The following is a 23,086-nucleotide window of genomic DNA, read 5'->3' as shown; positions in this document are numbered from 1 at the left end:
AGAAGGCCAAACAGGCCTCAGCAGCTCGCTTTGTGCGTGCAGCGCCCGCAGGAAACGAGACCGGGATTACCGACCCGGTGGAACTCCACCAGAAACTCTTGTGAAGGGGTGATAGAGGCGCAGGCCATCGCTTGGTTTAGCCAAGGATGCCGGCGAGGTTCGCCTTTGTGGCAAAGGCTGCAGAGGAACATGCCAACAACGTTGGCGGAGATGATGCGTGTGGCGGAAAACTACGCGTTGGGAGACCCAATGCAACCGGCAATACAAGCTGAGCCGGAACAATCAAACCCGCCTCAACAGCAGTATCGAGACAACCGGAACAACAAGAGGAGGGAAGATTTCCCGGATCGAAGGTATGGCTCGCAGCAAGTTGCTGCTGTGCAGGAAAACTCTGATGCCAGCGGCAGCCAGAGACAAAGAACCGGATCGCAGCCATGGGCTGGTCCTAAGAAACAGTGGGTCGAAAAGAAACCCTGGGGCCAGAAAAAGAATTGGCAAGAACCCGCGAAGTACACCATGGAAGCTGCCATGGATCAACCTTGCCGGTGGCACACGCCGAATCCGGCTCACCCATCGAACCACCTGACAAAAGATTGTACCTGGACCAAGTACTTGATGCAAAAGGGGGCGGTGAAAGACACCCAAGGGCAAGGAGGCAATGCAATGATGCCGCCACCGGACATGCCGCGACAGCAGCAGCTACCACCACCACCACCACCGCTCACCGGGGCAAACGCCTTACCGGTACACCCTCAGCAAAACATGCAGCAGTATCAGCAAGTCAATCAGGTGGGAGAAGGCCACGGCCAACCACCTCCACCGACACCCTTGGGCCGGAACGTTTATAATGACCCTGATGTGTGCTGTGTCGTGTTCGTAACTGAGCCGACAGACAAGCAAAGCCTGCGCCGCCGTTCCATGGAGGTAAACGCGGTAATGCCGGCAGTGCCAAAATACATGCCCTGGTCAGAGCAGGAACTCTCGTGGTCATACCGGGATCATCCTAAAATCATGCCGAACCCGGGTGGCTACGCTCTTGTGGTGGACCCAATCATGAAGGGGCCCACGACTCGTGTCAAGTTCAGCAAGGTGCTGATAGACAATGGGAGCAGTATAAACATCATGTACAAGCACACCATGCATACCTTGGGCATAACAGAGAACATGCTTCAGCCCACGCACACGACTTTCCATGGAATCGTTCCGGGTTTGTCCTGCGCACCGGTTGGAAAAGTCCGGGTGGATGTGTCGTTTGGAGGACGTGACAATTGCCGGGTTGAGAACCTGGAGTTTGAGGTGGTGGACTTAGATAGTCCGTACCATGCTTTGTCTGGGGAGACCGGCGCTGGCGGCTTTCATGGCCTCGACCCACACGGCGTATCTCAAGATGAAGATGCCGGCACCTCGTGGACCTCGGCTGTGGTGGGAAACTACAAGATCTCGGCTGGAAACGAGCGTCCGCCGGATCGAACCTAGCGGAATCGCTGGTGATCGCGGAGGAAAAAGAAGGATGCAAACCGCAGTTGCGCTGGCTCAGTCCTCACAATTGAGCTTAGCTGCAATGAGTGCAAGTCTGAGCGCTCCGGCGTTCAAACCGACAAAAGAAACAAAGGACATCGTGCTGGACCCGGCCTTCCCTGAGCGTACCGTTCGTATCGGTGCCGGCCTCAGTGAGGCATAGGAAAGCGCGCTCGTCAGCTTCCTCCGTGAGAATCAGAATATCTTTGCCTGGTCTACTGATGACTTGGTAGGTGTTCCGAGGGAGCTGGCTGAGCACTCTCTAAACGTTCGGAAAGATGCCAAGCCGGTGCGACAGCCATTGCGCCGGTTCGCTGAAGATAGGAGGAAGATCATTGGAGAAGAGGTGACAAAGATGCTGGTCGCCGGCTTCATCGTGGAGGTCACGCATACTGAGTGGCTGGCAAACCCGGTAATGGTTGAAAAGAAGAAAGATGAGAACCTGGAGGCAAAGGCTCCGAAGGTGTGGCGCATGTGCATCGACTACACCAACCTCAACAAGGCTTGCCCAAGAGACCCTTTTCCTTTACCGCGGATCGATCAAGTGATTGATTCCACTGCTGGGTGTGAGTTGTTGTCTTTCCTGGATGCGTACTCCGGTTTCCACCAAATCCCCTTGAAAAAGGAAGATCAAATAAAAGCTGCGTTCATTACCCCGCACGGGGCTTACTGCTATATCACTATGCCTTTTGGTTTGCGCAACGCTGGTGCAACATACCAGCGCTGTATGCAAAAATGTTTGTTTGATCAAATCGGAAAGAATGTGCAGGTGTATGTGGATGACATCGTGATAAAAACTAAGGTAAAAGATACCCTAATAGATGATATCCTGCAAACATTCGATAACTTAAGAAGGTTCCGGATGAAACTCAATCCGACAAAATGTACTTTCGGTGTCCACTGCCGGCAAGCTGCTTGGGTTTCCTTGTCTCAAGCCGAGGCATTGAGGTCAATCCGGTAAAGATCCGGGCAATCGAGAGAATGACGGTACCACAGGATCTGAAGGACATACAAAAGTTTACCGGAAGCCTAGCATCGCTAAGCCGGTTCATAAGCAGGTTAGGAGAAAAGGCCTTGCCGTTATATGCCTTAATGAGAAAATCCGATAAGTTCGTCTGGACCCCCCAGGCAGACGCAGCATTCAAGGAGCTGAAAACGATGTTAGCTACCGCGCCAATATTGGCATCGCCGTTGGAAAGAGAACCGATGTTATTATACATAGCAGCAACCAACCGGGTCGTGAGTGTGGTTGTGGTAGTAGAAAGAGAAGAGGAAGGAAAAACCGTCCAGAGGCCGGTATACTACCTGAGCGAGGTGCTCTCCCTCTCAAAGCAAAACTACCCGCACTTCCAGAAAATGACCTATGGCGTGTTTATGGCCGCCACCAAGCTCAAGCACTACTTCGAGGAACATCCTATGAAGGTAGTGAGTGAAGCACCCATCTCCGATATCATGTGCAACAAGGATGCTAGCGGCAGGATTGCTAAATGGGCAATACAGATATCACCATATGTTCCGGTGTACGAAAGGAGAGACGCCATCAAATCGCAAGCTTTAGCTGATTTTTTGGTCGATTGGGCGGAAATGCAATACAAGCCCCGGATCGAAGGCCGGAATACTTGGAAGATGCACTTTGATGGATCCAAGCTCAAGGAGGGTCTAGGTGCCGGTGTGGTGCTAACCTCACCAAGGGAGATCATCTTCGGTATGTTTTACAAGTGCATTTCGGGGCATCAAACAATGTCGGCTGAATATGAGGCCTTGATCCATGGGCTTAAAGTCGCAAAAGAAATCGGTGCACACCGGATCATTTGCTATGGCGATTCAGACCTTGTGGTGCAGCAGTGTTCTGGGGACTGGGACGCAAAAGATGCCAACATGGCCTCGTACCGGTTTCACGTGCAAAAGATTGCCGGCTTCTTCGAAGGCTGTGAATTTCACCATGTACCGCGTGCAGAAAATGAAGCCGCGGATGCTTTGTCCAAGATAGGCTCATCCCGACAAGAAATTCCTCCCGGAATAGCCTTGGCACACCTGAGAGTACCATCAATCAAGCCAAGTCCAGAGTCGGAATCAATTTTCGTACCGGAGTCACATATTGTACCAATGGATATCGACGAAGGAAACCCGGGGACTGTTCCGGTAAGCTCGGGGACTGTCCCGATAAGATCGAACGCTGCCGCGCCGGTACCGGAAGAAACAATGTTGGTAGATAGCATGGACATAGACGTACCGGTATTCCTGGTTCGGGAGACTCCGTCCTGGGTTAAACCTATTAAGGAATTCCTGATCAACGGCACCTTGCCGGCTGACGAAAATGAATCAAGGAGAATCCAAAGAAGGTCCAAGGCGTATACGTTCATCAATGGTGAAGTGTACAAGAGAAGCGTTACCGGCGTCCTTCAAAGATGCGTGGAACCGGAAGAAGGGAAAGAAATGCTTGAGGAAATTCACCAAGGGGAATGTGGGCATCATGCCTCATCAAGGGCACTGGTAGCAAAAGTATTCCGGCATGGGTTTTACTGGCCCACTGCTTTGGAGAACGCTGAGGATTTGGTAAGAAAATGCAACGGGTGCCAGAGGTACGCCAAGCAAAATCATACCCCAGCGTCCGGTTTAAAGACAATACCATTAACGTGGCCGTTCGCCGTTTGGTGCCTTGACATGGTTGGCCCATTCAGGACTGCAAGAAGCAGCATGACCCTCATCTTGGTTATGGTGGATAAGTTCACCAAGTGGGTAGAAGTGAAACCTGTCGCAAAATGTGATGGGCACACAGCAGTGAAGTTCTTAAAAGATGTCATTTTGCGGTATGGATACCCGCACAGCATTATTACTGACAATGGAACCAACTTTGCTCAAGGTGAGTTCAAAAGGTTTTGTGAGGATAAGAATATCCGGTTGGATTTGTGCTCGGTGGCACACCCACAAGGCAACGGCCAAGTGGAAAGAATGAATGCTTTGGTACTCTCCGGTATCAAACCCAGACTCATTGACGCGGTGGAAAAATCACCAGGGTGTTGGTTTGATGAGATACCATCGAGTCTTGTGGAGTATAAGAACAACTCCAAACCGGTCTACCGGATACACTCCGTTCTTCATGGTTTATGGAGCGAGAAGCGGTCATACCAACCGACATCATCCATGATTCACCAAGAGTACAGCTCTATACTTGAGCAAGAGGTCAAAGAGGCCAGAGAAAATGATGTGGACTTGCTAGAAGAAGCAAGAGAGCTGGCTTTGGCAAGAACAGCCATTTACCAGCAAAACCTCAGACGCTATCATGACCGGAAAGTTAATCCAAGAGTTTTCCGGGAAGGAGATCTTGTACTTCGCCTAGTGCAGCGCACTGAAGGCCAGCATAAGCTCTTGCCACCATGGGAAGGTCCCTTCATTGTAAGCAAGGTGCTTCACAATGATGCATACTACCTAATTGATGCACAGGAGTGGAAAGAAGGAAAGGCGGACAAGTCCGGAGAGGAGAGTAAGCGTCCATGGAACGTAGCTCTGTTGCGTCCTTTCTACTCTTGAAGTGGTGGTGTAAGAAGTTCCTTTTTTGTACCTTATATGCTATGAATAAAAGATGCCGGAATATTGAATGAGTCTCGGGGATTACCCCAATAAGATTGCATGTAACTTGTCTATTTTTTCAGTTTACCGGTTGCTTATTGAACGTTTTTCTTTCCGGTTTAGTAGTGTGCTAAACCCTACCGGAGTCTTCGACTCGCTGCTGTCCGCAAACCGGCTTCATGGCAAGCAAGATAAACCGGTAGGGGATAAGCACATGAACTGCGGAGAGAGAGAGCAGGAAAGAACAATCCGGAAAATTTAACTAACCCGGTTAACCCGGTTTTTTGCAAAATTTCGAAGTTATTTCTAAGTTCAAGAAAATGCTTGTTTGGTGAAAGAACCTTGTGCTCATACGCCAAAGAACGCCCGGAGAAGGCAGGCAGAGCCAAGGCAAAAGAACCAAGTGTGCATCAAATTGAATGCGGGAACAATTTGGAAATCTTTGCAGTGCAGGATAAAAGCAAAACCATGAGCAAATGTGCTAAAGCAAACATAAGATAATTAGCACCGGTATAACATACCGGCACAAAATGTTGTACGGCAACCACAAGCAGACTTAAGTTTTACATCATAAGCCCCGGCATACCGGGGCAGAATTTAACGGAACATTGTTTTAAGCCACGCAGGGCCACACAGCACAGCAAGGTAAATTATAGGACATGTGATCAGGCAGCAGGGGCTTCCGGAGGAGCATCGCCAGTACCAACGTCGTCAAGAGGCTCCTCCTCGGCTTCATCCTCTTCCTCATCAAGATAATCTTGAACGTCAGGAGGGGGAGGGATGAAGGTGCGCATCTCGGCGTACTCCGCGATATGGTACGCACAATCCTGCCGCTTAGCGGTGAGGATCGGGTCCGAATCAGTTTCCGCGCATTCGCGCACTCCGGTGAGGGCACCCAGGTCGAGCTCCGGGTACCAGGAACAAGCGACGCGGAGGGCAGCATCTGCTCCCGGCGCGGGCAGCGAGCACCGCCACTCGCGGATCCTCTTGCCGGCGCCCTTGAGACGGTCGGCCGATAAGGGAGAAGGTATCAGGCACCTCTTCGCCAGGCCACAGGGTCCTGAAGAGCTGGGTAGCTACATCAGGAATGTCAGATAAATTGCGATCAATGGCGCGCATATGGGACACCCGCGCGTTGAGCGCGACCAGATGGTCATTGGGCGTCCATGCCACGACAAGATCTGCTTGGCCTTGGTCCTTGCGGCGCGCGTCAACCTTCTTGACAGCATACTTCTGGGAGTCCGGAAACAGGCCTATGCAAAGAAAGAAAAAGGCTAAGGAAAAGAATCCGGCATAAAAAGAGACCGGAGGAAAAGAGTCCGGAAACCGGAAGGAAAGATAGCGAAAAGAAAATGGGAACGGAGGAAAAAAGCCTCGTAGGCAATAGTCAAAGTACGCGAAGGTAAGGGACTCACGGTAGGCAAGCGCGTCGGTCTGCAGGATCAGCTGGTTGCACACTTTCTGCTCCTCCTCCAGCCGCGCGGCTTTCTCCTCAGCACCCTTCCGGGCCTTGGCCGCCTCCTCCAGCTCAGCCAGCAGCACCACGTTGGCATTACCGGCGTCCTCCAGAGCCTCCTCCATCTTGGCCGCTGCATCAGCTTCAGCGGCTTCGAGGGCCTTGGCATGGTCAAGCCCCAGTTGGATGAGCTGGGTCTTGAGCTCCCGGTGGCTGGTCTTGAGGGCGTCCAGCTCCTCCTTATGCTGCCGGATGAGCTGGTCCTTCTCCACTGCAACCCGGAAAAGAAGATGTTAACAAGATCATGCTAATAAACATGAGAAGAAAATCAAGTTAACAGGAGAAAGGAGAAAAGTTATACGTTGGGCGGTGGCGAGCTGCTCCTTGAGAGCGTTAATGGAAGCTTCCGGGATCACTGTTAAGCAGAAATTGCGAATGTTAGGAGGGAAAGGTTTCCGGTAAGGAAGATGCCGGCAAAACAAAAATTTACCTTGGCACTTGTCGTGTGCCTCAGCGAGCTCCCGGTGCTCCCATAAGAGCTCCTCGAAGAGGGCCTTCCGAGCGTCAGCCGTGAGCTGTTCAAGAAAAAGAGGTTAGCTAAGTTTTGCGCTAAGGACAAGGTTCTTAACCCGAAACTCGGGGACTGGCAGTGCCGGTTTTGCGCTAAGTTTTTAAGCTAAGTTTTGCGCTAAGAACAAAGTTCTTAACCCGAAACTCGGGGACTGGCAGTGCCGGTTTTGCGCTAAGTTTTTAAGCTAAGTTTCGCGCTAAGAACAAAGTTATTAACCCGAAACTCGGGGACTGGCAGTGCCGGTTTTGCGCTAAGATTTTAAGTTAAGTTTTGCGCTAAAAGCTGCGCTCTCACCACAAAACTCGGGGACTGGGAAGATAGACAAGAGAAAAACCGGCATGAAACTAAAGAAAAGATAAAACAAATCCGGAAGCAAAGAAACCGGTAGCAATTAAGGAAAGTTAGAAAAACGTACCATCAAGTTGTTCGTGGCATCATACCACGCACTGTCAAGCTCTTTCACGGCGCTGCGGAGCCGCATGAAATGCTCCTCGGACGACCGGTCCCCAACTGGATCAGGTGCCGGCAGCCTGTCCTTGCCCAAGCCGCGGGTCGCCGGAGTCATGTCCGCGGCGTTCCACTTCTGGGCGTAGGGCAGGAGATGCCCCAGGTCTCGGCCTCGGCGTTGGAACTCAGTGATACGGCCAAGAAGACCGGTGGCCTTCGTGGCGGTATCCCTGGCGGCCTTGGAGACGTGCAGCACCAGAGGCTGCTGGCCGCCGGAAGGGGCGCTGGAGGCCGTCGCCTTCCCCTTGATAAGCTTGGAGGTCTTGGGCGGCGGCGCGCTAGAAGTGGCCCCAAGAGGTTTGGCGCGAGGAGCACCTGGCGGCGGCATAAGGATGGTTCGTGGAGACCGGGAGCGCTGGGCGCATCACCCGGCTTGGGACCTCCCGGCGCGGAAGATTCCGGTGCGGAAGTGGTTGTCTTTTCAAGGACGGGAGGAGCAGGAGGCTCCGCCCGCCCGGCAGCTTCTTCTTCTCCGGCGCCGATGTTGCTGGCGCCGGTATCCTGGGTCTCTGGAGGGAAGGAAGGATCCTCCTCCGTGCGGTGATCTGATGATGAAGGGGCCGCACGCCCCGAATTTGTTGCCCCCCGAAAGGGAGGCAGAGGTGTTACCGGCACCAGGTGGTGCCGGGCTTGAGCGAGGAGGAGGGGTTGAAGTCCTTGCGGAGTCTTCAGAGCCCGATTGTCTTGGGCCAAGCTTGAGCGCAGGGCTGAGAAAAAGAGAAAAAGATGGTTGGAAAAGAGAAACCGGAAAAAGAACTTGGCGAAAAAGAGGCAAGCCGGAAAATGAGTAAATTACCCGGAAGAGGTTGGCATCGCCTTGCGCCCGTAGCAACGCATGCGCACCTGCTTCTCCCCCACGGGCTTGGTCCGGAAGCGCTTGGAGGGAGGAGCCTGGCTGCCACCGGCATCAGAAGCCGGCTGCTTGTTCTTTTGGCCCTGGGCCATGAGTTTGTCCACAAACTCAGAGCCCGCCTCGGCGCGCAGGGGCGGCATGCGCTCATGGATCTATGGATTGAGCATGGCTAAGAAGCATTTCGCAGGAAAACGATAACGGAAGATAAAGGAAACCGGAAAAGAGAGTACCTCAAGCGTGGTCAAGTCGTCAGCGGACCCGGTTGGCTTTGGCGGAGACCGGCCAAGGTGCGCTGCCGGAGTCTTGCCCATCTTCAAATCCTTCCAGAAAATGTAGGGATCTGGGTCGAAGGAGTCAAGGGCGCGTTTCTGGCAAGGTCCTCGCCGCTCTGCTTCGATGAGGGGGAAGCGGTCCTTGGCCTGAAACATGAAAAAAGTAAGATTAGCAAGAGCAGAAAGTTACCGGCTAAAAACAACCCCTGTCGCATAATCCCTTACTTCTTGGGTTGGAGGGTTATCAGTGCTGAGGGGGAGGAGGCCCCATTCCCAATCAGATGGCATAGCAGTTTGGCAAATCTGCTTAGCCTTGCGAACGACATCCCTTTTGCTAAGCGGGCGGCCTGTGATCTTGGTAGGATCGCCTGGGCCGTACATCTCGCTCATCCTATGCGCACGGCGCTTCAGAGGAAGCACCCGGCGTGAGATAAAGGTGCGGATGATATCATCCGAGCAGATGTTGGTCTCCTTCTTCAAAGAGGCCAAGAAGCGTACCACCCGGCTAGTTTCAGCATGATCAGACTTCGGGTTGTAGCTCCAGTTGGTCCTGCTGGGAGGCCCCGCTTCGAAAGGAGGAAGATCGATAAGATCGGCACGGCCGGTGTTCTTCACGTAGAAGAAAGTCCCTTGCCACAACCGGCAGGATTCGAGGCCGGAAAACTTAAAAAAGGGGCTCCCTTGACGGGAGCCGATGATGCAAGACCCGCATTGAACGGGGGTTTGGGTTTAGGAATATCCTTGCCCTGAACGGAATTGATCCGAAGAGCAAAGAAGCGGGCAAACGTCTCACGAGTGGGACGAATGCCGATATAGGCCTCCATAAAGGTGGCGTAGCAAGAGAGGTAGAAGATGGCGTTGCCAGGAAGGTGGTGAGGTTGGAGTTTGTAGAAATCTAGGAACTCACGAAAGAAAGGGGAGGCTGGAAGGCCGAAGCCACGCTCAAAGTGAGCAAGAAAGACAACATATTCGTCGGGTTCAGGGTCCGGTTCGATTTCATCGTCAGGAATCCGGCAAGAAACTCCTTCCGGAATCCGTCGAGACCGGTATAACCAATCGATCTCGAACTCAGTGACACTGGAGCCCATCCAGGCTCCGCGGGTGATTGGGGAAGGCTCGGCGCCGGATGATTGGCTGGAGCTACCGGATGCTTCGCCAGAACTACTCGCCTCTTGGCTACCGGAAGCTTGGCTAAAGCTACCGGATTCTAGAGGTCCACCGGATTCTTGGTGGCTACCGGATCCCTGCTGGTTGCCGGAATCGGTCTCCATCGGATCTGGAGCGTTGGATCCACCGGGAGATTGATCACGGTGTCTAACGGAAGGGGAAGAAGAAGAAGATGCGGAGGAAGATTCGTCGGACATGGAATGGGAAGGTGAAAAAACAGAAATCCCACACTTGAACCCCGCGTGAAGATCTACGAGTAAGAAGAAAACCAAAGAAAAAAGAGGAAATAAGAACACCGAAGACCCAAGATCTGAAAAGCAAGCAAATAGCGAGCAAAGCAAGATTGGTACCAACCTGGAGCGGCGCAGTCGCAGAGGAAGATGTTCGCCGGTGCTGGAACGGACCTACGGTCGCCGACGAGCTCCGTCGACGGTGAGGCGGAGAAGCTCGCGATGAAGCGTGAATGCAGCGGGTGCGGTGGAACTGCTGCTAGGGCCTCCTGCACAGCGAAGTCCGGCGGAGGCACGGCGTGAGTTCGTCGGGCGCCGGAGCTGGTGCGAGCGACGGCGGAAGAAGAGCGGCGGAGGCACAGAGGCGAGAAGCACTGTGCGCGAAGGAAGAGGAATGCGAAGAAGAGGAAGAAGAAGGGGCGAGTTGTGCTTATAAAGGAGAGAGAAGATGGGCTGAAAACCGCTGGGCCGCGGCGGTTCGCCTCGCGGGCCGCGACGGTTCGCGCCGCGGGCCGCCACGTGGCGAAGAGGTACACGCGAGAAAGGAGGTGGCCACACGGAGGCGCACACGAGATCCAGAGCAGTTAGTGGGATCCGCAGTGGTGCATTAAATGAGCGCGCGGGAGTCGAAACGAAGTGACAACTGACACTGCTACGACAGTCACAGTGCGCATGTCACTGACAGGCGCGGGACGCAAAATATTCTCGACACCGCCGAGGAAGTATTTAATGACCATAGATGCCGGAGGATAAGATACCGGATAATACCTTAAGAGAAAAGATAGCGCTGATCTGGGCAAAGATGCCGGATCCAAATCTAAGGACAGATAGATTAAACCGGTATCCTAAAAAGAAAGAACCTGGCATGGTCTGTTGGATAGGATCCACCAGACTATACCAGCTTCGGGGACTAATGTTGGGGGGATGACCCCCGGTATGCCAAAGGCATGCCAAACCGGATGGTTTGAGCCATCAAGATACCGGTTTAATGTTCGTACCGGAACTTAAAGATAGGAACTTAGCTAAGTGAGGCTAAGCCGGTATCCCCAAGAGGGGTATACCGGAATCGGTAAGAAGATACCGGATCTCCGGAAGGACGAGCAGGTCGGCGGGACTGGTCAAAGATTCTCTCCGGACCTAGAGGACAAAGATGAGCTAAGCAAAGTAACTTTAGACGAAGGGCCGACGATAAAGAGAAGGATGACGGTCAAAGAAGCCGGAGGACGTCGGCGTCTCCGATTAAAGAGGGCTCCGGTGTCTTCTATGATTAAAGTAGCTTTGTAAAGTAGTTTGTCTAGTCAAAGATGCCATTAGGGTTTCTTGCCTCGTAAGCCACCTCTCCCCTATATAAGGAGAGGGGGCAGCCCTTCTTACGCACGGATCGCGCATGAACACAGAATAGCTTGTACTGAGAAACTTGTAGCCTGTTGAGATCAATAAAGATGATGATCTAGAGCGAGTTCTTCCTTATGTCTTTCTTCTTCAACCTCTAGCCTGGGCTAAGTTCTTGAGGAAACCATCCGGAAGTTCATCCCATCTAATCACAAACCCTCCCCCGAATCCTCTTGCGTCCATTCGGCCCCAACTTAAGCCATCCTATGGCATCTGTCTGTTCACCACGACGACAAGATTCATGAAAATTGCTGGGGCATTGGTTAATCCAAATGGCACTACAAGGTATTCATGATGTCCATACCTTGAAACAAAGGCAGTTTTCGGAACGTCTTCCTTCTTGATCTTTATCTGGTGATAACCGGATCTTAGATCAATTTTGGAAAAGACTCCCGCTCCTCTAACTTGATCAAATAGATCTTGTATTCTTGGAATTTGGTACTTGTTCTTGATTGTGACGTTGTTCAAATTCCTGTAGTCTCCGCACATCCTTCTACCACCATCTCTTTTATCCACAAAGATTACAGGTGATCCCCATGGTGAAACACTTTCTTGTATAAATCCTTTCTGTTCCAAGTCATCCAATTGCTCCTTAAGTTCTTTCAACTCCTTAGGCCCCATCTTATATGGTGCTTTAGCAATCGGAGCTGTTCCTGGAATTAGGTCGATAGTGAATTCTATCTCCCTATCTGGTGGCATTCCAGGTAATTCCTTAGGAAACACATCCTGGAATTCATTTACTACAGGTATATCCACCTCCTTCATGCTGTTCAGCTGTAGCTCGACTTCGATCTGTGTATGCTTGTCTCCTTGGTAGATCATTCTACTTCCATCGGGGCTTTTCAAAGACACTGTCTTGTTCACACAGTCGATCAATGCTCCGTTAGCTTCTAACCAGTTCATACCAAGAATGACATCAATGTCTTTCATCGGTAAAATGAACAGGTCTGCGTCAAATGCGCACTTATTGATCATAATGACTTGTTTTTTTTTGGTATGGGTTACTACTATCGTTCCCCCCGCTGAAAGTATAGTTATGGGTGTATCTAACTTAGTGCAACTAATCCCATGTTTGATGATGAATTGCTGAGAAATGAATGATGTAGTTGCACCGAGTATCAAAAAGTACTTTGCCGGGATGAGTGAGTATCCGGAGCGTACCTATCACCGCTCTGATCGGAGTTAACCACCTCCTCCGAGGCCGGTGCAGTTCAACTTGCCGAAGGGTTTCTTGTTCTTCCAGTTCCCTCCTCGGCTTCCTCCTCCTGACTGACCTCCTCCAGTATTTCTCTTGGGGCAGTCCTTCAGCATATGCCCCTCCTGGCGACAACCAAAGCATATGATCCTTGGCTTCTTACAATCTTTCGCGACATGTCCTTTGAATCCACAGTTATGGCATATAATCTGGTTTGCAGACTGATATCCTTGGTTCCTCCTCTGGTTGTTGTTGTTGTTGTTGTTGTTGTACCTTGGCTTGAAACTCAAGCTGGTATTGGGCTTGTTGCTAACAAACCTCTTAGGCTCAAACTTGGCCTTCTTCCTCTTCTCATCTTGCAGTTGTTTGAAGTCATCTTCAAGAGTGATGGCTGCATCCACCAACTCTTGGAATTCCGTCGCCCTCATCATACGGAGTTGTACCTTGAACTGGGGACTTAACCCCCTCAAGAACCTCTTCTTCTTCTTGTCCTCGGTGTTGACTTCTTCAACAGCATACCGGGACAGCTTTGAAAACTCCCTGACATAAGTCAGGATGGCCTTGTCCTTCTGCTCGAGACTTTCAAATTCTCGACGCTTCAGTTCCACAATACTTTCAGGGACATTGGATTCCCTGAACTTCCTCTTAAACTCTTCCCAGGTAAATACCTTCTCAGCCGGATAAACGGCTACAATATTGTCCCACCACGATGCGGCAGGTCCACACAGCAAATGTGTAGCATAACGAACCTTCTCCTGGTCGTTGCAACCAACAGTATTGAGCTTTCGCTCAGTGTCCATAAGCCAATCTTCCGCGTCCATTGGCTCGGGCGCGTATGCAAAAGATATAGGCTTGGTATTCTGGAAGTCTGATAAGGTGACTCCCTGATTCTCAGGTCTCTCAACTCTGTTCTGCTGCAGCAATTCCTGAAAGAATTTATTCTGCTGCTCCAACGTAATACGTTGCCTCTCCTCCACCAATTGCATGTATTGGACGAAATTCTGCTGCGTCATGGGTGGTGGTGTTGGTGGAAACTGATTCCTGGCTGCTTCGTCAGCCTCTTCCTTTTGCTTCGCCTCGCGCTCCATGCGCTGCGCTTCGCTCTCCTCTCCTACTGGTCCCGACATAACCCCCTAGTTCTGCAACACAAGATGACACTCATAATTACTCCATGTGCAAGTTTTCTGAGCTCAACATTGTGCACAGAACTAGTCACGCAATGGAAATCAAGAAGCAAATCCAAATCATACAAAACATATACCATATATTTACATACTTAAGTGGTCTTATTACAATACTCAAGTCGATGTGAGTATGCAAACTCACTTATTAAAGTATATGTACAAATTTCTACAAAATATTACACACTACAATACACGTGGTACTTGTGTATTGTAGTCCTGCTTTCCTTGGTAGTCTCTAGTCGATCTTCACTCCCGATACATTCCAGGCTTCCATCCGGTCGAACGTGTCGTTCTCCTGACAAAACCTGGAACATAAGGTCTTCCGTTGGCTGGTAGTCGGAATCAGATGATGATCCTAGGGAGAAATCAGTGTTCACGAACTGATCATTCAGTGCATCGTAGTCCACCCATCGGGTGTACTCCCCTGTACCTACACCATAGGTATTTCCTACATTCGTATCCGACTCAACCTCGTGTCGGATACCCTCCAACTTCTTCCCCATTCCACGGATAACTCGGTGCTGGGTCGTGGCATCTTCATTCATCTCCCCATCATAATACGCTGAGGTACTATGAGTTCCAGTATCAGACCCCCAACGCCAACCCGTGGAGTTCTCTATAGGAGTCACGGAACGCTGATTGTTTCCGGATTCCTCTCCACCCTCATATCCTCTATAGGAACTACTAAGATAGTTCCCGGGTGTAATGGGTGTAGTTTCTCGTTCAGGGTGGTCAATACTAATGTAGTCACCAGCTGAGTAAACTGGTGTGTGCACCTCATTCTCCATAGGTTCCTTCCCCTTTGTCTCCTCCTTGGGTTCAGTAAACTCCTCAAGCATTGTATCAATTTCTCCCGCCAAATGACGGTTCAACTGAAAGAACAATGATAATAAGTTGCGACTATTGTCCATGTATTTTGCTGCTTCTGCTGGTTTGCGTTTGGCATATTTGAAATGGTTCAGCATGGGATCATTGTCCTCCTCCATATGAGGAATGTGTGTGAATTCGGAACCCATAAGCTCTTTCGTCTTATGCTCCCGAATATCGGTTATGGCTCTCATAACGGCTATATGGTAGGTTGTGTTCATAGTTCCGGCTTCCCCTGCCGGCATTACTACGCTCATTCCCAAAGATTCGGGAAGTCGTAGCCCTACCCTACACTTGGCCAATACGAGTACCATCATAGTACATGTATTTCTTTACTTGAATCACGGGGATCACACCCAAATTCCGAGTAACATGGCACGAAGAATATCTCGCGAGTCCTCCTTCATATTCACTCGGTGTGGAATCCATTACTTTCACGTTTCGTCCCGGACGTGAACTTGCCATTGTGGGCTGTAGAAAATAGAAAGAATATAAGATTAGTAATAATGCATCATAATAGAGATAATAAAGAATTATCGCATTAAAAGATATGATTGTTTTATTCTCAATTGAATATACACCATATTTTTAGAGAATTCTTTACTAGTCCTATTTGACTCCTAACGTTCGGTCCCATTTACTAGGTTCCAACCTAAGGTCAAAGCTTTTGCTCGATACCAACCGTGGTGACCCCGCATACCACTCGCATGTTGTAGTATGCCGGTCGTTGATATAACATTCACGAAGTACCATTCCGCAAATATTACATCCCTCGAGTAGTACAACAGAACATAGCAGGTCCATAACTCATTCACTTATTATTACAAGCATAATACACATATCGTCTCGGAGCTCCTCTTGGGTCCTAAGAGGAATACTCCTGGGTTCGAGGCGAACCCAACTTAGCTTACAATATAGAAGTCTCAGTAAGTTATACATTTATTCTCTCGAGCAGCTAAGTATTAAGAGTTCGTGCTGCTCGGCTACTACTACTACTCGATGTTTCTAGGCTTGATCTCCTCCTGAAGCCTCCCCGGTTCCGTAGACTACGAGGTAGTCTACGCCTTCAATACCTCCAGAGAGGTCTGGTTCTTCATAGACGATGATCTCGGCTCCTTCAGGGTTGTCGTAGTCCTCCTCCAGACGATTCAAACAATCTAAGCAAGGGATTTAAGAGTGGGATGAGTACGAGCGTACTCAACAATTCATTATAGGAAAGAGGTGTTTAATGCACTAGCTACGATATTAGATCAGAAAGTCTAATACCAATGCAGGTTTTGATAAACATTTCTTCAAGAGATTGTTTTTATTTCAAAGAGCTATGTCCGTCAGCCTTCACCGGTTTATTAGAACTTCATGGAGCTCCTTTCCGGCCGCGTTCGTAGTTCCATATCCCGGAACAGGGAGTGACAGGTCACGGTTCTTTACACTCTGCAGAGGTGTGTTGCTTTACCCATAAGAGATCTTAACCTTGGTGCCAACCGGGCAGCTTTCCCGTCCACACTTCCTATGGTGTGAGGCCCGGTATAAGGTCGTAGTCAATCATATTCCTCCGCTACCTCGCACACCCACCCTTTGTTGCAAACCCCGACCCTGGGTCCTCGTCGGTCCGCTTATACCAATTAAGGATGGACCCCGACCACGACGACAGTCTGGGACTCGTTAACCAAACTCCTTCGTCGGTAGGCTGCAACCCATCATAGACCACTTACCGTGGGGAATTAGAATGGGATCCCCACCCCACCGCTTGCCCAACTCTGGGTCAAGTGTCTACGGTAAGCGCATCCGTTGATGTACAAGAGGTGGAAATACAATTGACTATTCCGTCCCACTCCAGATCTTATGGTTAACACGGGTATTACGGCACAAGAATCACTGGACGACATTTGTTGTTTTAATCCTAGATGGATATAAACCCTTGCAATGGAACCTCCACCATATCAACACAATCCATGGTTCCATTGCCCACCACATAGTCATATTCATAGTTATGAAAGTAGTGGTTTTGGTTTTTATGCAATAGTGATAATCATAGTACTTTGCAAGTAATTTGATAAAGATACTCAAATGACATGAGCAAGTGATGAACTTGCCAGAACACTGCAAAGTTTTGCAGTTGGATGGTGTGGACTGACCCTTGTCCGCTGGTTCTGAAAAATAGCATCATTGTCCGATAAGGGCAATGGTTAAAGAAGCAATTATGCATGATTCCAGTTTTAGGGTTTTTCCCCCCCTTCCGATGTCGTTATTATTTTATGTAAGAGGTTAATACTAAGAATAATTTGGGGATACTTTATTTAAAGTAAAATACAACCTTGAAATGTTGTCAAGGTGTTTTTAAAGTCCAAAGGTATTAATGGTCTAATTTTTATTATTGAAAATTATATGTGGGATTTAAATGATTATTGAAATCATCAAATGAAGACTTATTCTTAATTGTCTTCAAAAATTCTCTTTTTTATTATATTATGATAGAGAATTTTATGCTGATCTATTTTCATATTTTTAATTATTTTTTTAGAGCTATCAATCATTTCTTATAAAATTCCAAAGTTTTTGTATTTAATGGAATTACGAAAAGACATATTTGCCCCTGGGCCCACCTGTCAGGGTGGCCCAGCGGGTTAACCCTAACCCGAGCCACTTGTGGCTCGGTCGGTCGCACCGACCCCTTCTCCCCCACTCGCGCACGAACCCTAGCCCTCACGGGCTGCGGCGACCCCCGCGTCGCCGCCCCTTTCACCGAATTGTTCCGGCCATCTCCGGCCGTCGCCGCCGGCAAGATATGGCGCATCTGAACCGCCGTTCAACGGCGCTTCAGATCCACCGCGGCGATTTGTGAAGCGCCGCCTGCTCGCCTTGCCCCCCTTCGTCTGCGGTCGCTCGGCGTGGAGTGCCGTGGCGATCTCGTCGCCACCGACGCTTCGCATGCCGTGGCGCCGCCGTGCTCTGACCGTGGTGGTGGCTGGTGCCGTGGAGCCGCCATGGCTTGGCTCTGGCTCGGCGCCGCTGCGTCCTCGGCGTGTGCCGCCATGGCCGCCATGGCCGTGCCCTGCGCTTCGCTTCACCGGTTAGTATCCATCGCCTCCTACTCTCCCTCTCTGCTCTGCTCACTTATCTCCTCATCCTCTTCGTCTTGCTCAGCCACTGGCCTGCATCTCCATGTTGAGATGCTTGCCGTGACGATGCGCTGCTGCTGTGCCTTGCTAGCCTGTTCATGTGCTACTGTGCTTGTGTTGCTATGCTACTGTGCTGCTGCTGTAAATCTGCTGGCCTGCTACTGCCATGGTTACTACTGCTGTGCTATCCTGCCATGCTATACATGATTCTGTGCAAGATTCCTATGCTCTGAGCTTGCTTATGTTTGCAATTCTTGCTTAATTCTATCTCTGTGATCTTGTCCTTGATGCTATTACTGCTAGATCATCAAGTGTATTCAACTATTTGCCCTTGCTGTGATTACTGTGTGTATTCCTGGCGATTTTTGTAAGTGCCAGTGTCATGGTGTGCTATTTCTTGTGCTCAAACTCATGAGCATGCTCAATTGAGCATTGCTATTGGCTTAATAGAATTCTTCAGTGATGAATGCTATGTGTTTTACTTGTGTATCTTGATCCAGTGGTTCATCAAGCCTTTGATGTGCTTCTGGATACAATTATAAATCATTCATTTGATTATCTGTGAAGCAATAGTTGATTAACTGTGGCCTTTTAATTATCTGGTCCATGCTCTGTTGCTCAGTGATGCTCTAACATGTGCTGATATGCTATAGCAGACTCTGATGATCATATGATCATCAGCTGCTAATAAAAAGGTGTGGTGCTCCATCTGGTACCTTACCAATGCTTAATTTGAGCTGTGTGTGATTACCAGCTAGTGCTGGTGTGTGTAGTGGTTGGCTCAAGCAATTGCTGTTGCTTGCAGTGATCCCTTGGATCATGTGTAAGTATTCAAGTTATTGATGATTTGGGAACTTCATTTATCTGTATAGCTTGTCCTTGTTTAATAGATAAATGAGATGAACTGCTTGCAGTGATGATTCTTGTAATTAGCTTGATTGAGCTAGAGGGATGCCAACAGTGGTTGGGGACCCTAGCTCTTCTTTGAACCCAATCTGGGTGATGATATTTGTGCTTGGCTTGGTGGTTTGTCTGTTTTAGTGGTTGAGGTGACTCTGGCAGTAATCATATGCTGCCCTAGGGTAGCTCCCCTCTTGTTGGTTTGCTGTGGCTCACTAAATGCTTTCTGGGTGATCCATTTATTGGATTGCCAGTAGCCCTTGATGTTGAAATCAAATAGACAAGGATTTGTCTATGTCTGATGGCCTGACTAGCTGTAGGTGCTAAGTGTGTAGCTAGGCTAGCTTGTGCCTTCATCTCTTGCTGGATTTCTTCAGTTATGCATTGATTTTCATAGTTGTTGTTCCCATTAGATGATTTACTAGTGGCCTTACTACCTTTGCTTGCACCATATGGCTTAGTAGCCAGATGATGACACAAATTGGGTATCACACCCTCTTGCTTGTGTGTGATTGGTGCATATGCTTATATATGAACAAAACCATCTGGTTTGTTCATGATGATTTGTATACCTCACTCCAGCTCCTAGAATTTGATGTTGGTGTAGAGGTTTTGCTTCGAGCAATGAATTGGTGCTTGCCCCTGCTCCTCCTTGTGAGCTTGTGATCTTGGTTTGATTCACGTGGGTTATTGAGCAGGTTGAACAGTGAAGCTGTTCTTCCTGTTCTTGTGTTCTTGAGCTGCTGTTCTTGCTAACTAGCACTTACTCTGATGCCTGTCGATGGGTGAAGCAAGTTTGCTGGTGGAAAGCTTTTATCTGGTCATCTACTTGCTCTCCTGGTCGACAGCACTGCCCTTCCCTTTGGTGACTCACTGTGTGTGTGTGTTGCATGCACACAACCATGTGAGCAGGCTGTGTGTGTGTGTCTGCTGATGCCCTGCACTTGGCTGTGAGAGTGGATCAGCTCGGCAGACTTGATATTATCCACCAATCCCATTTCTTTCTAACCTGCCAAGTGGCTTTGCCACTTGGCTTAATGTTTTGCTTGTTGTGTATGTGTGCAGGGATCAAGAAGATGCTCAAGATGAACTCAAGATCATCTTGATCAAAGAATCCATGAAGATCACAATGTAGTTTAGGTCATTTAAATAACTTGTAATTTTCCTTTTTCTGTTTCTATTTATTCAATTCTTGTAATGTATTGTAATTCCATAATTCAATTCTGAATATTGTAAAGACAATGTATTATGTGTGTGATTATCAATAAAGCTCAAGTTTTCCTTAATGAGCTTTATGTAATTGTTGTATTACTTATATTCTTGTTTAATGATAATTGTTTGTTAAATTATCTCAAATTTGAATTATGTGATAATCATTTCATGTTTGAATTTGAAATTCAAATTCAAAGTTGGTTTGAATTCATTCAAACAACTTAACTTGTAATTCAATCATGCAACTTAAGATTTTAATGCAATATCACTTTTCTCTTCTCAAAACCCTAATTTAGATAAGTAAGAACAAGTTCATCGCACTCTCGAAACCCTAACCATGTAAGGTGTCGAGAGAGAAACCTGTCCCCCTTTGATGCAGTTTTGTTTTATAAGCGCGAAATTTCCCCGTAATTTACAATGCAATGCACATCCCTTTCTAAAAACTACCCCTCAATCGTCTCTAAACCTGGGACATTACAATCACCTCCCATGGAACGCCGCTGCGAAAACCCTCTTCTCCCCCTCGTCGATTCGACGAAGGGGGTGCCGCCACCACTGCCATAGCCAGGCCGGGACCGAGGCCATGGCCGGGGCCGAGGCACGGGGGCCAGGGCCGAGGCCAGCGCCGGGGTCGGGGCCGCGGCCGGCAGCGGCAGCGGCTGAGGGGACGGGCGGCGGGTGGCGGGTGGCGGGTGGCTGTGGGGCGCGGGGGGAGGAGGAGCCTCCGCCGCCGCCCAGGGGAGGGGCGGGAGAGGGAGGCGGCGGGTTAGGGTTGGCCTCATAGACTGGCAGGCTAACATGGAAGTTCTGTCTATAGCAAAAGGATCAATTATGAGCGCGGTGTGCCTTTTGACTTGCGATCTGACGCGACATGCATCTTGTTTGCCACATTGGCGTGCTTTCTTTCCGGAAATGGGTTCAAGCTGAAAGAGAAGACGGCGGCAGCCGGCAGTGCTCCATCGAGATGCTTGCTTGTGTTGTGGATAACGATGCACTTCAACTTTCTCTCCTCCGCTACGTGCCCACCCCGCCGAAACCAAAACCATTCTGGTTCTGGACTTCTCTGGTTGGCAGCGGATAGGCGGTGGGCTGCGATCGAGGAAGACGGGGCGGCGGCAACAGGCAGTATGGCCGGCGCCGGAGGTGAGCGGACGACTATGTTTGAGAAGATTGTGGGAAAGAAGACGCGATGGCGGGCCACGGCCCATGACGGCTTCGCTGCGTGCGTCAACCTGCAGCCGGACACCTGAAGGCTGAAGCGTTAGAGCATCTCCAACAGGCGCGCTATATAGGCCGCGCGGCATAAAAACGTCCGATATAGCGCGCGCGGGAGGGAATGTGGCGCTCCAGCAGGCGCGGTGGACGGCGCGGCGCCGTAAGAATCAGAAGCGCGCGGCGTTTTGCACAAACCGGAGCGGCATATCTGGCAGCGTCGGCTACAACGCGCGGCAACGCTCGTCCAAGCGCGAAAAATCCCCCGCGCTGAAACTTCCTCTTCCGCGTCGCTGCCCCGAGCGCCCAATCCGTCGTCTCCGCGCGCCGCCGGCGATCCCGACGATGGACGACCCCTCCGGCAACCCGCCGACCCCTCCCTACTCTGTCCCACCCTCCGCCGCCGCCACTTCCGCCGCGCCACCGCCAAACCCTAGCGGCGGCGCCGGCGCGCGGAACCCAACGGCTGCTGCGCGCGCGCTCTTCGTCCCGCCGCGCGAGGCGCGCACGCGAGCGGCTGCCGCGCGGCGCGGATGGCCGCGCAGGGCGCCGAGCGCGCGGCCCGCGCCGAGGAGGGGAAGGCGCCGTCGACCAAGCGGCCGCACCTCGGCCCCGCCGCCGTCGCGCCGCCGAAGAAAGCGAAGGCGCCCGTCCCCCGCCGACGGCCTCCTCCTCCGGCGCCGAACCAGGCGCCTCCTCCTCCTCCTCCTCCTCGCCGACCCAGCCGACGCCTCCGTCCCGGCAGCCGCGCGGGCGCACATATGGTGGATGGTGAAATGCCCGAGAGGTGAAAAAACACTACTTTTTTGTCGAATTGTGGTTAGATTCATACCTAGCCGATAGTAATGAATTTCATTGCAATGTAGAGTGGATGATGCGGCATTCATGGAGACAATGAATGTTGGATCCTCGTTCTTGCATGATGAAGCCGCTGATGGGGAGGAGGAATATGAGGATGTAGATGAGGAAGGAGAAGGGTTGATTGAACCTCGCCCTCCCGGCCGGGCCGCCAACTACACCATAGCGGAGGACAAGTTGCTTTGCAAGACGTGGTTGACAATTGGAATGGATCCAACAACCGGTACCGATCAAACAAGAGAAACATATTGGATGAGGATGACGGAGTACTTCAACACAAACACAAGTGGGATCGAGCGAACCATGCGCTCACTTCGGTCCCGTTGGTCCGGTATCAACACCGATTGCCAAAAATGGGCGGGCGTGCAAGCCAACATCGATGTTCTCAATCCAAGTGGCACTAATGAGAATGATAGGGTAAGTCATTCTACTATGTTCACCATATGGCTCATATGAGAAGAATACGGTTCTACTTCATATGGCTCATCTATTTTCTTTTCCGCATATGTGTAGAACTCCATGGCTCAAGGATTGTTTAGGGATGTGGGAAAGAAGAACAAGAAAGGCAACAAGATTCTTGGCAAGCCATTCACCTTGCATCATTGCTATGACGTGTTAGGGAATGAAGAGAAGTGGAAGACGCGCGGCAAGTTGGATGCGGCAACTATGGCGGCCAATGCTACCGGTGATGCAACAATCATCGATGATGATGATTCAAGTGATGAAGGGAAGAAGAGAAGCTCCACTCCTCACTCCGTCAACAATGGGCGGAGGAATGTGCATGGTAGGAAGACCGCCAAGGAAATGAAGGGAAAGAAGGCCGGAGATGATGACATTGCCATGGCTATGGAGAGGATTGCAAATGCAAGGTTGCAAGCAAATGAAGATAGAAAGATGCAACGAAACTTGGAGAAAGAGGCTATGGATGCTATTGAAGCTAGGAGAGCCGCTTTGGAGGAGAGGATTGCCGCCAACGAGGAGAGGAAGTTGGCTTTGGAGGAGA

Source organism: Lolium rigidum, chromosome 2, assembly GCF_022539505.1.
Source record: "Lolium rigidum isolate FL_2022 chromosome 2, APGP_CSIRO_Lrig_0.1, whole genome shotgun sequence".
Lineage (NCBI taxonomy): Eukaryota > Viridiplantae > Streptophyta > Magnoliopsida > Poales > Poaceae > Lolium > Lolium rigidum.
This window is presented reverse-complemented; position numbering follows the sequence as displayed.